The sequence below is a fragment of the Mesoplodon mirus genome (genome assembly GCF_964341445.2).
Source record: "Mesoplodon mirus genome assembly, chromosome: X".
NCBI lineage: Eukaryota > Metazoa > Chordata > Mammalia > Artiodactyla > Ziphiidae > Mesoplodon > Mesoplodon mirus.
The window spans coordinates 113,910,591-113,925,747 of record NC_138981.1 but is presented as its reverse complement, the minus strand read 5'-3'; the positions used below and the strand labels follow the sequence as shown (position 1 = coordinate 113,925,747).

Sequence of the window (15,157 nt, the reverse complement as noted above, 5' to 3'; positions counted from 1 at the left end):
ACCAAAGGACATGTACATGAATGTTCATGGCAGCATTAATCATGATAATAAAAAAGTAAAGGCACCCCAAATACCCATCAAAGGATGAATGGGTAAACAAAATGTGATGCATCTATACAATGGAATATTGTTCAGCCATAAAAAGGAATGAAGTGCTGATCCATGCTACAACATGGATGAACCTCAAAAACATTATGCTAAGTGAAAGAAGCCAGACTAAAAGGGCCAAGTAGTATATGATTCCACTCGTATGAATTATCCAGAATAGGCAAATCCCTAGAGACCAAAAGCAGATTGGTGGTTGCCAGGAGCTGAGGGGAGCAGGGGGAAGAAAGAGTGACTGCTTCATGGGTACAGGGTTTCCTTTCGGGATAATACAAATGTTTTGGACCTAGAGACGGGTGGTGGTTGCACAACAGGTGAATGTACTAAATTCTACTGAATTGTACACTTTAAAATGGTTAATTTTATGTTATGTGAATTTCATCTCAACTAAAAATATGCAAAACAAACAAAAACACCTGAAACCCTGGCTGCTAGCCTCTCTTGGGCTAGTTTCTCTCATGAATGTTTGTGGACACAAGAACCTCATCCTGGGCCATGAACTCCTCCCCAGTGGAAAATGAGCTTATCATAGCGTGTAGGTACTTTCAGTAGTTATGTCCTGTGGAGGTATATTTATGATGCATGGTTTTCCCACTGCTTTCCTCACGATTTGCTCATGGATGGCAGGGACCGTGTCTTGCTCATCCTCGTATTCCCAGTGTCTCAGCACATTCCTGGCACATAGGAGACACTCAATAGATGTTTGTTGGGTGAATCCTTGGATGTTTTTGTTGTATCTTCTTATTCATCTCCACGGTGTACCCCCATGATGCTAGTCATAGATGTACCATAGCAGGTGGCAGGTGCTCAGGACAGACTGTGGGCTTGTCTAGTGGGTAGGGATGACATTGTTCAGATGCATTTTATTTATTTATCTACTTTGGACAGCTATACAATGGAATATTATTTGGCCATGAAAGGAGTGCAGTACTGTTATATGCTATAACATGGATGAACCTTGAAAACATTATGCTAAGTCAAAGAAGCCAGTCACAAAAGGCAATACATTATATGATTCTATTTACTCGTAATGTCCAAAATAAGAAAATCCATAGAGACAGAAAGTAGATCAGTGGTGGTCAGGGCCTGGGAGGGGTAGGGGGACATGGTGGTGACAGCTACCATTTTCGAGGTAATGAAAATGTTTGAAAACTGAGTGTAGTGATGACTCCACATATCTGTGACTATACTAACAACCACGGATTTGTACCGTTTGAATAGGTGAAGGTGAATTATATGGTTATGTGAGTTATATCTCAATAAAGCTGTTGAAATTTAGATATAGGTCAGAAGGATAAAGAATAAAATTTGAATCAAAGACAAGTGTGTCCTTGTTTTGGGAAAGATCTCCATCCAAAATCTAAAATAACTACCCTGATACATTCAAAGGGTTTCACTAGAGAAAGATTCCTTTACACTGGGCTTCCTTTACAGCAGCAGCTCGTGTGGGCTTTCAGATCTTTACCTATCTGATGAGGGGCTGGGGGCAGAGTAGCTTAAAGCCAGAATGTGAAGGGCAACTGCCAATGGTTGGGCAGTTGGAGATTGATCAGAATGTGTGTCAGTGGGAAACTAGGATTCGGTTTCCACAAACCCAGCTGCCTGGTGATTTCTTCACTTCCTGCAGGATATCCACTGCCCACCTCCCCACCCCATCTTGATCGGGAAGAATGAGCAAGTAGCCTAATGATGTGCCAGTTGGGCAATTAGCAATTCAGCAAGTCCAGCTTCAAATAAGCAGTTCCAAATTCTTCCTCCAACTCCTGGGGACTGCCCCACTACTTCAGTGCCTGTCAACTTTCCGGAAGGAAGAGACACCGATCTGCTGCCGTGGGGCTACCATCGTAGGGCTGAGGCAGGACTCCTTGAGGGGAGCTGTGCGTGGAGATGAGCACTGCCTAGTGCTGTATGCAGACTTCAGCTGGATCCCTTGCCTTCAGGCACCAAGAAACTCCCACAGCATCATCCCATTTAGCTGACAGCTCAGACGCCCTTACTTCCCAGATGGGCAGCCTCGGCAGCCTCAGGTGACACCACTAGTTCTTGTTGCGGGGAAGGTTCGTGGAACTTGATAGGTAACCCTGATGGCTTCCTGTTTTTTCTTGGTTCCCAAGGCCAAGGACAGTACAGAGTTGCTCCTTGGAAGCCGAGAACCAGGCACTGACCAAGGCTTTGTTGGATGTGGGTTTGCAGATGAGGGCTCACCCCGTTTTCACTACAACTGCAAAAAAATGAAGACATTACAATTCACTTGTAACTTGGAGGGACCTCCTTTCTATTTGGGAGATGACCACAGAGAATTGAGGGGGCAAAAACATAGGTAGGGCAAAAAGCACGTAGACTTTGGAATCAGACGAACCTTCAAGTCTCAGTCTTTAAGTAGCTGCCGGACCTTTGGCAGCCCCTTCTCTCTGAGGCTCAGTTTCGTCACTTGTACAAAGAGACGGGAAAGACCATCTTTCATGGTTATCGTTCCAATTAAACAACTAAGCTCAGCCCTCATGCCTGGATCCCTACTGCTGACTCCCAAGTGGCCTTCTCACTCCCATCCCTCTATCTTAGATGGCCACATTCATTTCCTGGTACTTATAAGACTCATAAACTGGAAGTCGTGAGGTCTGGGAGCTGGTTATTGCCCTGTTATGTACTAACTGTGTGACTTTGGACGAGTCCCCTTCTCTCTTGGGGCCTTCGAAAAAGCAGTGGGTGGTCTTAGAATGGTCTCTAAGGTACCTTCCAACTTTGATAGGTTTTAAAGCTACATCCAGGTCAAATTGTGAGTGGCCTGGCTCACCCTGCTTAAGAATGAATTCCTCCATCATTAGACAAACACAGCTCCTTCCCAAGGCAACAGTTCTCCTCTTACTACTGTAATTACATGGGACTTCTTGGAATGAGGCATGTACTCCTGTTCCTACCTGCTTTTTGCCTTGGTCAACTTGCCTTGGATTTTCTAGATTCGGAAATATATATGTATATGATTTAATATATATGTGATTTAATCAAATTTTCCTATAGATAAGGAAATATAGGTATAATAGCAAGAAGCACCCCTCACTTCCACCTGCTGTGGAGGGAGGGAGGGAGGAGGGAGGGGGGAGGGGAGAGAGAGTGAGAGAGAGAGCGAGCGCGTGTGAGCACTGATCTGCCTGCCAACTTCCTTCTCCCACAGGCCCCTAGCCCACCCACTGCCACCTGATTTACGTACTAGGGGAGTAGCATAGCTGCGTAAAGATTTACACTAGGTTTTCATCTTCAAATGAGCTACTTCCTCCCTTCCTTGCGTAGTCAAGTGCTTGACACTCACCGCCTGCAAGTTTCTCCTGAAATTCAAAATGAAAAATGGTCCCACGAGAAGCTTGAAGAGAGGCACACAACGCATCACTTCCGAGCACACTGCGGCCTTGTACAGTAACTAGAGGGCAACCCCTGCTCTCAGTGCAGGTTTGATGTGCACAGAGAGATTATTTTCTACGTTTGTGCCTTGTGGAGGTGTGGCACACAGCACAGTAGGGAATGCATAAGATTTGGAGTCAGGGCAGGGGGTTAATTTCCAAAATATACAAACAGCTCATACAACTTAATATCAAAAAAAAACCCAAACAGCCCCATCAAAAGAACAGGCAGAAGACCTAAATAGGCATTTCTCCAAAGAAGACACAGATGGCCAACAGGCATGTGAAAACATGCTCCACATCATTAATGATTAGAGAAATGCAAATCAAAACCACAACGAGCTATCACCTCACACTGATCAGAATGGCCATCATCAAAAAGTCTACAAATAATAAATGCTGGAGAGGGTGTGGAGAAAAGGGAACCCTCCTACACTGTTGGTGGGAATGTAAATTGGTGCAGCCACTATAGAAAACAGTCTGGAAGTTCCTTAAAAAACTAAAAATAGAGCTACCATATGATTCAGCAATCCCACTCCTAGGCATGTATCCAGAAAAGATGAAAACTCTAATTTGAAGGATACATACACCCCAGTGTTCATTGCAGCACTATTTACAATAACCAAGACATTGGAACAACTCAAGTGCCCACCAGCAGACAAATGGCTTAAGAAAATGTGGTGTATATACACAATGGAATATTACTCAGCAGTAAAAAAGAACAAAATACTGCCATTTGCAGCAACATGGATGGACCTAGAGATTATCATACTAAGTGAAATAAGTCAGACAGAGAAAGACAAATATCATGTAATATCGCTTATATATGGAATCTTAAAAAAATACAAATGTACTTACTTACAAAACAGAAATAGACCCACAGACATAGAAAACAAATTTACGGTTACCAAAGAAGAAAGGGAGGGGGGAGGGTTAAATTAGAGATTAAGAGAATTAAGAGATACAAACTACTATACATAAAATAGATAAGCGGGCTTCCCTGGTGGCGCAGTGGTTGAGAGTCCGCCTGCCGATGCAGGGGACACGGGTTCGTGCCCCGGTCCAGGAAGATCCCACGTGCCACGGAGCGGCTGGGCCTGTGAGCCATGGCCGCTGAGCTTGCGCGTCCAGAGCCTATGCTCTGCAACGGGAGAGGCCACAACAGTCAGAGGCCCGTGTACCGCAATAAAAAAAAAAAAAAATAAATAAATAAATAAATAAATAAATAAATAAATAAATAAATAAATAAAGATTAAAAAAAAATAGATAAGCAACAAAGATTTACTGTATAACACAGGACAATATTCAATATTTTGTAAAAACCTATAATGGAATCTAGTCTGAAAAATATATATATAACTGAATCGCTTTACTATACACCTGGAACTAACACAATATTGTAAATCAATTATACTTTGAAAAAATATTAGGAGTCAGGGAATATTGAATATTCTCATCTCAGCGCCTTCACTTATTAGCTATGTGACCTTGAGCAAGTTATTCTCTGAGCTTCACCTAATTTACCTGTAAAAAGATAAAAATGATGCCTGCCTCACAGGTACAGTATAGCTTAATGGGTAATGAGCTTGGGCGCTGGCATCCTACAACTCTGGATTTGAGTTATTAGTTGTACGAGTCCCTCTGAGCCTCAGTTTTCTCATCTGTACAATGAGTATAGACTTCTGCTCGGGATGAAATAACTCCTGTAAAGTGCATGGTGCCTGGCATATAGGAAATACTCATTATTTAATAGCTTATAGTATGATTGTTATTGTTTGTCATTTAGGTATAATTTCCAATAATTCTAGAAAAGATATTCTGTGTACTCTTCCAGATGATCTGACACACTTGTCCCATATTTTGGATTTGGGGGGCAGAAACACTCAGGGTCTTTTTGGTACCTGGTTTTCAAACTTCAGGTTAGACATGAAACTGAGAATCTCGCTATAAAAGGAAACCTGCTTTCTCATGAAAACCGAGGCTTTGCCTAAAAATGGTGCTACATCTTCACGTGAAAAGGTGTCCAAAGTCCACAAAGGTGTCCAAAAATGTTGAACCGGTCATGAATTTTCAAAAAGCGGTGCATCCATCAATTTCACCAAGTTAAATCCAATCATGAATATTACATCTGCCAAACTGAAAGAACTGTTTGGCCTGGGGGTCTCAAGCACAGCCCTGTACCTTTTGATTTGTCACATTGATAGAGACTAGCAAGATCTATGTGGGCAAGAACAACAGTGGCTTAAAATCTTCAACACAGATTTTAAACAATGGAGTCCATTATACAGATGTTTCGTTTACTTCTTCCCAAACATCTGGACAATGAGGGGCATTTTTCACTTTTTTAAATCAAAATGGTTGGTTTTAGTAAATTCAGCAGGTTTTATTGAGCACCTGGTTTGTGCCTTCTGTCAGATATTGGAGATCACAAGGAGGTCACAGTTTTGTTGAGAAAAATGAGACTGACGGGTTTGAAGCAATCAAAGACATTTGGAAGAGCTGGGATTCGAACACAGTCCTGTCAGCTCCAAAGCCAGTGCTGGCTCCACTTCTAGCACTTGCCTCTTTCTTCACAGACCTGCCGGTTCCCTCTTTGGGGCTGGCTCGAGGGAAGTTTCAGACCCAAGCCACCGGCTCCTGCCATACTTCGACATCAGCAGAGATAGAAGCTCCTTGAGGAAAGCAAGTGACATATGTCCAGGATGGACCATTCCATGTGTCATTACTGTCTGATCGTCTTAGTGACTTGGCTGAATATTTCCTGAGAATGATCTCGATCTTTATTTTAGCGCTTGCCGAGGCATTACTCCTTAGGGACTTTGTCATGCTCTGTGTTTTATACATGTTAAAATGTGAATGAAGCAGTTCTGTCTTGCACTGGCCATTCTTTGTCTGTGTCAGCATACACTATTTGGGATTCGATAGAGGAGCAGCCTCTTGTGAAGTGGAATGTAAAAGGTACAGTGGAAATCTTCCCTGCTGATTTGAACCAGTGCTGAGATAGCATTCATTGTGGATATTCCAGATCCCTAAATCCGAAATATGGAAATAATGGGATAAAATAAACCATAGAAATACACACGCACACACGCACATTTATATTTCTATTATAAGTGAAACCTTTTCAGGCTCTTGTTATCAGAAAGCAAGCCCTGTTATACCCAGAACATTTCTAAGGGATTCTTAATGGTCTATCCTTCCCTTCAAAGCAAAAGTATGTATATGATCAAATTGAGGAAACACATTGCTGAAACCTAACATACAAATACAGATGTTTCATCTGGGAAACTCTAAAACACATTCAAAAATCACTGTCAACTTTTTTTTAACATCTTTATTAGAGTATAATTGCTTTACAATGGTGTGTTAGTTTCTGCTGTATAACAAAGTGAATCAGTTATACATATACATATATCCCCATATCTCTTCCCTCTTGCGTCTCCCTCCCTCCCACCCTCCCTATCCCACCCCTCTAGGTGGTCACAAAGCACTGAACTGATCTCCCTGTGCTATGCGGCTACTTCCCACTAGCTATCTATTTTACATTTGGTAGTGTGTATATGTCCATGCCACTCTCTCGGTTTGTCACAGCTTACCCTTCTCCCTCCCCATATCTTCAAGTCCATTCTCTGTAGGTCTGTGTCTTTATTCCTGTCTTACCCCTAGGTTCTTCATGACATTTTTTTTTACATTCCATATATATGTGTTAGCATATGGAATTTGTCTTTCTGTTTCTGACTTACTTCACTCTTGTATGACAGACTCTAGGTCCATCCACCTCACTACAAATAACTCAATTTCGTTTCTTTTTATGGCTGAGTAATGTTCCACTGTATATATGTGCCACATCTCCTTTATCCATTCATCTGTCGATGGACACTTAGGGTTGCTTCCGTGTCCTGTATTGTAAATAGAGCTGCAGTGAACATTGTGGTCCATGACACTTTTTTTTTTTTTTTTTTTTTTTTTTTTTTTTTTTGTGGTACGCGGGCCTCTCACTGTTGTGGCCTCTCCCGTTGCGGAGCACAGGCTCCGGACGTGCAGGCTCAGCGGCCATGGCTCACGGGCCCAGCCGCTCCGCGGCATGTGGGATCTTCCTGGACCGGGACACGAACCCGTGTCCCCTGCATCGGCAGGCGGACTCTCAACCACTGCGCCACCAGGGAAGCCCCATGACACTTTTTGAATTATGGTTTTCTCAGGGTATATGCCCAGGAGTGGGATTGCTGGGTCATATGGTAGTTCTATTTTTGTTTTTTAAGGAACCTCCATACTGTTCTCCATAGTGGCTGTATCACTTTACATTCCCACCAACAGTGCAAGAGGGTTCCCTTTTCTCAACACCCTCTCCAGCATTTATTTGTAGATTTTTTGATGATGGCCATTCTGACTGGTGTGGGGTGATACCTCCTTGTAGTTTTGACTTGCATTTCTCTAATGATTAGTGGTGTTCAGCATCCTTTCATGTGTTTGTTGGCAATCTGTATGTCTTTGGAGAAATGTCTATTTAGCTCTTCGGCCCAATTTGGATTGGATTGTTTATTTTTTTGATATTGAGCTGCATGAGCTGCTTGGAAATTGGAGGGTTTTTATCATAAATGGGTGTTGAATTTTGTTGAAGGCTTTCTCTGCATCTATTGAGATGATCATATGGTTTTTCTCCTTCAATTTGTTAATATGGTGTATCACATTGATTGATTTGCGTATAATGAAGAATCCTTGCATTCCTGGGATAAACCACCCTTGATCATGGTGTATGATCTTTTTAATGTGCTGTTGGATTCTGTTTGCTAGTATTTTGTTGAGGATTTTTGCATCTATGTTCATCGGTGATATTGGCCTATAATTTTCTTTCTTTGTGGACATCTTTGTCTGGTTTGGGTATCAGGGTGATGGTGGCCTCTTAGAATGAGTTTGGGGGTGTTCCTCCCTCTACTATATTTTGGAAGAGTTGAGAAGGATGGGTGTTAGCTCTTCTCTAAATGTTTGATAGAATTTGCCTGTGAAGCCATCTGGTCCTGGGCTTTTGTTTGTTGGAAGATTTTAAATCACAGTTTCAATATCAGTGCTTGTGATTGGTCTGTTTATATTTTCTATTTCTTCCTGGTTCAGTCTTAGAAAGTTGTGCTTTTCTAAGAATTTGTCCATTTCTTCCAGGTTGTCCATTTTATTGGCATATTGTTGCTTGTTGTAATCTCTCATGATCCTTTGTATTTCTGCAGTGTCAGTTGTTACTTCTCCTTTTTCATTTCTAATTCTATTGATTTGAGTCTTCTCCCTTTTTTTCTTGATGAGTCTGGGTAATGGTTTATCAATTTTGTTTATCTTCTCAAAGAACCAGCTTTTAGTTTTATTGATCTTTGCTATCATTTCCTTCATTTCTTTTTCATTTGTTTCTTTCTTTTTTTTTTTTTTTTTTTTTTTTTCCGGTACGTGGGCCTCTCACTGTTGTGGCTTCTCCGGTTGTGGAGCACAGGCTCCAGACGCGCAGGCTCAGTGGCCATGGCTCACGGGCCCAGCTGCTCCGCAGCATGTGGGATCTTCCCAGACCAGGGTACGAACCCGTGTCCCCTGCATCAGCAGGCGGACTCTCAACCACTGCGCCACCAGGGAAGCCCTTTTTCATTTATTTCTGATCTGATCTTTATGATTTCTTTCCTTCTACTAACTTTGGGGTTTTTCTGTTCTTTCTCTAATTGCTTTAGGTGTAAGGTTAGGTTGTTTATTCGAGATTTTTCTTCTTTCTTGAGCTAGGATTGTATTGCTATCAACTTCCCTCTTAGAACTTCTTTTGCTGCATCCCATAGGTTTTGGGTCATCGTGTTTTCATTGTCATTTGTTTCTAGGTATTTTTTGATTCCCTCTTTGATTTCTTCAGTGATCTCTTGGTTATTTAGTAGTGTATTGTTTAGCCTCCATGTGTTTGTATTTTTTACAGGTTTTTTCCTGTAATTGATATCTAGTGTCATAATGTTGTTGTCAGAAAAGATACTTGATATGACTTTAATTTTGTTAAATTTACCAAGGCTTGATTTGTGACCCAAGATATGATCTATCCTGGAGAATATTCCATGAGCACTTGAGAAGAAAGTGTATTCTGTTGTTTTGGGATGGAATGTCCTATAAATATCAATTAAGTCCATCTTGTTTAATGTATCATTTAAAGCTTGTGTTTCCTTATTCATTTTCATTTTGGATTATCTGTCCATTGGTGAATGTGGGGTGTTGAAGTCCCCTACTATGATTGTGGTACTGTTGATTTCCCCTTTTATGGCTGTTAGCATTTGCCTTCTGTATTGAGGTGCTCCTATGTTGGGTGCATAAATGTTTACAGTTGTTATATATTCTTCTTTTATTGATCAGTTGATCATTATGTAGTGTCCTTTGTCTCTTTTAATAGTCTTTATTTTAAAGTCTATTTTGTCTGATACGAGAATTGGTACTCCAGCTTTCTTTTGATTTCCATTTGCATGGAATATCTTTTTCCATCCCCTCACTTTCAGTCTGTATGTGTCCCTAGGTCTGAAGTGGGTCTCTTGTAGACAGCATATATATGGGTCTTGTTTTTGTATCCATTCAGCGAGCCTGTGTGTTTTGGTTGGAGCATTTAATCCATTTACATTTAAGGTAGTTAGCGATATGTAATGTCCTATTACAATTTTCTTAATTGTTTTGGGTTTGTTATTGTAGGTCTTTTCCTTCTCTTGTGTTTCTTGCCTAGAGAAGTTCCTTTAGCATTTGTTTTAAAGGTGGTTTGGTGTTGCTGAATTCTCTTAGGTTTTGCTTGTCTGTAAAGGTTTTAATTTCTCTGTCAAATCTGAATGAGATCCTTTCTGGGTAGAGTAATCTTGGTTGTAGGTTTTCCCCTTTCATCACTTTAAATCTGTCCTGCCACTCCCTTCTGGCTTGCAGAGGGTCTGCTGAAAGATCAGCTGTTAACCTTATGGGGATTCCCTTGTATATTATTTGTTGTTTTCCCCTTGCTGCTTTTAATATTTTTTCTTTGTATTTAATTTTTGATAGCTTGATTAATATGTGTCTTGGTGTGTTTTTCCTTGGATTTATCCTGTATGGGACTCTACACTTCCTGGACTTGATTAACTCTTTCCTTTTCCATATTAGGGAAGTTTTCAAGTATAATCTCTTCAAATATTTTCTCAGTCCCTTCCTTCTTCTCTTCTTCTTCTGGAACCCCTATAATTCAAATGTTGGGGCATTTAATGTTGTCCCAGAGATCTCTGAGACTGTCCTCATTTCTTTTCATTCTTTTTTCTTTATCCTTCTCTTCAGTAGTTATTTCCACTCTTTTATCTTCCAGGTCACTTATCCGTTCCTCTGCCTCAGTTATTCTGCTATTGATCCCTTCTAGAGAATTTTTAATTTCATGTATTGTGTTGTTCATCATTGTTTGTTTGCTCTTTATTTCTTCTAGTTCCTTGTTAAACGTTTCTTGTATTTTCTCCATTCTATTTCCAAGATTTTGCATCATCTTTACTATCATTACTGTGAATTTGTTTTCAGGGAGACTGCCTATTTCCTCTTCATTTGTTTGGTCTGGTGGGTTTTTACCTTGCTCCTTCATCTGCTGTGTGTTTCTCTGTCTTCTCATGTTGCTTAACTTATTGTGTTTGGGGTCTCCTTTTTGCAGGTGCAGGTTCGTAGTACCCGCTGTTTTTGGTGTCTGCCCCCAGTGGGTAAGGTTGGTTCAGTGGGTTGTGTAAGCTTCCTGGTGGACGGGACTGGTGCCTGTGTTCTGCTGGATGAGGCTGAATCTTGTCTTTCTGGTGGGCAGGACCGCATCTGGTGGTGTGTTTTGGGGTGTCTGTGAACTTAGTATGATTTTAGACAGCCTCTCTGCTAATGGGTGGGGTTGTGTTCCTGTCTTGCTAGTTGTTTGGCATAGGGTGTCCAGCACTGTAGCTTGCTGGCCGTTCAGTGGAGCTGGGTCTTAGCATCGCGATGGAGATTTCTTGGGGAGCTTTCGTGGTTTGATATTATGTGGAGCCTGGAGGCCTCTGGTGGACCAGTGTCCTGAACTTGGCTCTCCCACCTCAGAGGCTCAGACTTGACACATGGCCGAGCACCAAGACCCTGTCAGCCACACGGCTAAGTATCAACTAAATCAGATATGGTTGAGCCTCAAGGTATGATTCATCCTGGGAAAAATGAGTCTCCAGCTGTGAACCACTATATTGTTTCTCTGTCTTCTATTTCTTGCCTCTCTGAGCCACAACATTCCATGGAATCCAGAATTGTATTATCACAACCCAACTTCCTTTTGTTCAAGCGGAACGCATTGCAGTTCTCAGACGTCCCTTTTCCTTCGCTCTTTACTGTCAGGGTGATGTACTGGAAGTCTTTATTTCTTTCAGCTTGGGCCTCTTGGTGCCTCATTCTCCATCCAGCCTGTTCTCACACCTTTCTCATCACCTGCAGAGACCTTTTTCTTTTTCTTTGTGTTTAGTCTAGAGTCACTTGCTCAAGGGTACTGAGTGTAGAAACGTGGCACCAGGCACTTCAGAGCAGAGTTCCTTGTGCAAAGATCACTGTCAACTTTTTAAAAGAAGAGAGTCACAGATATAGAGAACAAACTAGTGGTTACCAGTGGGGAGTGGGGGGAGGGGCAAGGTGGGAGGTACAAAGTATTGGGTATAAGGTAGGCTCAAGGATATATTGTACAACACAGGAAATAGAGCCAATATTTTGTAATAACTGTAAATGGAAAGTAGCCTTTAAAAATTGTATAATTTTTAAAATTTTTTTAAAAATTACTGTTAACTTTTAATTGATGGAGTCGTCCTGTGTCTGTGCACCCTCTTTTATAATTCAAACAGTGCCCCGGCATCATGAGTGGGAATGCATGTCAGCAGGGAGCATAAGCCAGGGTTTCTTTTAAGGCCCTCCCTTTTTTTTTTTTTTTTGGTTTTTGGTTTGCATTGTTTGTTCAGTGGCAAAACATTCCTTTCACTGCTTTCTGAAAGACTACATTGTCAAGTAGGTGCTTTAGAGATGCTTCAGAAAGAATATATCTGGACACAGCGAAGGACAAGTTATAGCTAAACCCATTTCCTACGAAAACAGGAATCCCTGAGTCTCCAGGTTCTTAATTAGATCAGCGCTAGAGGGCACTCTTATGATGCCAAAATGGGAAGATTTTACCAAAAACTGGTGGGTAGGGGTGGGGGGGGAGCTGATGGGGCGGTTTCAGCAATGACTGCAGATAACAAACAGCTTAGGGAAGACCTCTGCAACTGAGAATTGCCTGACTTGCCAATAGGTAAGCAAAGGACTGTAACAATCTTCCTCACCAGGTCCACTTTGTTTCCAAAACGTGCTTGGTGTTTTGGCAATACAGGGCCCAGGTATTAGGCATTATTTCTCAAAAGGAAAAGAACAGAAGAATCGCTGATGGTTACGGCATGATGTAGTCAACGTACGTGTAGGCAGAGAACAAAACCTGAGAGAGCAGCTTAGGAAAATGTGTTTACAATTTAACAGCTACTGGAAAGGAAGAATTGAAAGTCCTTGGGGTCTTTTTCGGTTGTTTTCCCAGTCTTTTGCAGCCATTGCTCTTTGAGTTGTTCTGAAGGGTTGTGTGGTTGTATGTGGGGACACAGATGTCTGCTTGCCTGCTGCCCTAGGCATGCTTTGGTGGACATGGGGTGGGTAGTACCCTGTCAGGGAAAGGGACCTGTAGAGCTGGATCCTGGTCTTGGCCCTGCCACTGAGGCAGTCTGTGATCTGCAGCAAGTCCCCGCCTCTGCAGAGACTCGGGGTCAGGAAAGGGTTCTGCAACACTATGGTCTCAAAAGATCACCCAGAGCCATCTCCCAGCCCTTCGGAGTCTGTGATTGATGATGGTAGGAAGACCTTTCAAACCACTCGTTTATAGTGGCCACTTGAGTTCTGAATCCAATGTTGGGTTAAAGAATGACTCCGTGCTGTTGAGAGAGATGGTACTAGAAGGATTCCAGCCCAGAGCAGCTGATCTGCTCATATTAATCACTCCTTTAGGTTTCCCACCCAGTCCAAGTATAACCTCAGAGAGTGACCACAATTAAGCCATCAGTAGCTCTCCTTAAATTGGCTTATTACGCAGAATTTAGGTAACTCCTGACTTACACACCGGGCACTGGCCAGAAGGTCATGAGCATGCCCAAGTGCAGTTCCCTGAGGAGCCAGGGAGGTCTGGAGACCTAATGGAAAAAGTGGGCCAGTGAAAAGAAGCTTGTCTACTCAGCCTTGGGCCCTAGAGTCTCTCAGAGCAATGCAAGAGTGTTTCTCTCAGCCTTGGTTGGTAAGAACCCAGGCTCTATTCATAGGAATGTTCCTGAGTCACATTCCTTATAAAGTCTTAGAGTATTCTAATGAACAGGGGCCTTTGGGAAAGCACTTAGTCTAACACCCTCACTGTGCAGATAGGGAAACTGAGAGTCGTCTTCCCCTCTGGAGAGTGGGCTGGTGAGGGGTCACACAGCAGAGCTTGCATGAGGACCTCGGTCTTCTGACTTCTCATCCAGGCCTCTTTCTGTTCCCTTGTGCTGCATTTGTCTCTCCCCACCCACATGACTCCAGGGAATAAGAAACCAGCAGCTATGAACCCACAGGGTTTTGACATAGCCAGCGTAGCTCTCTGTTATATATTCTACACTGTATTGTATATAGTGTATTTAGGTGGTATAAATGGAGAGGTATGGGGACAAATCCCTATCAAAAATATGTCCTCTCTTGCAGACGTAGAGAATGGAGTTGAGGACACTGGGAGGGGGAAGGGTAAGCTGGGAGGAGTTGAGAGTGGCATGGACATATATACACTACCAAATATAAAATAGATAGCTAATGGGAAGCAGCTGCATCGCATGGGGAGATCAGCTCATTGCTTTGAGACCACCTAGAGGGGTGGGTTAGGGAGGGTGGGAGGGAGGGAGACGCAAGAGGGAGGAGATATGGGGATATATGTATATCTATAGCTGATTCACTTTGTTATACAGCAGAAACTAACACACCATTGTAAAGCAGTTATCCTCCAATAAACATGTTAACAAAAAATGTCATCGCTAAATGTCATGGGATTGGAGATTGAACCATTTTTTAGAGGGTCATTCCTGTGGATCTAGAAGACTCTGTAGTCTTAAAATGTTCCTGTTCAAAGGCAAGGATAGGATTGAAATCTTGTCAGCTGTCAGGGAAAGTAGGCCAGGAGGATGGGTCTGAAAGCCAGATTTAGTATCTGGGGGGAAGGAGGCCATTATGAAAGGAGCAGTCACGACAAACTCAGGAGGCCTCAGAGTTGTGCCAAAGGGGATGAAAGCAAATACTTACAGAGTAAAGGTTGGAAAGGATATTCTGGATTCTAGTCTTCTGAGGCTGACTCTGAAGAGCTCCCTTTCTTGGAGTTTGCACAGTTTCTGGTAGGCTTGGCATGCAACGAGGAAGAAAGCAGAGCTGTCAAACAGTAGAACATGCATATTGGGGGATACTCCTCCCCCATAACAATAAATATGGTTGCGTTCAACATGGCCTTGTACATGTAGATGTCCTTGAACCCTGGCTTTGAAAAGCTGCCTGTGTTCCCAGGGTGGCAAGAGGGCTCAGCCACATGAGGCTAGGAGTCTTGACCCTGGCCTGCCATACATTCAAAATACTGTTGGACAATT

The 15,157-nt window shown here is 42.4% G+C and overlaps 1 protein-coding gene across 3 annotated transcripts in view; it reads left to right on the top strand.

The window, feature by feature from the left end:
- Nucleotides 1–15,157, top strand: part of HS6ST2 (heparan sulfate 6-O-sulfotransferase 2) — a gene marked incomplete at its 5' end in the record, with an annotated part of 290,978 nt that overhangs the window by 188,462 nt on the left and 87,359 nt on the right. The window lies entirely within an intron of this gene.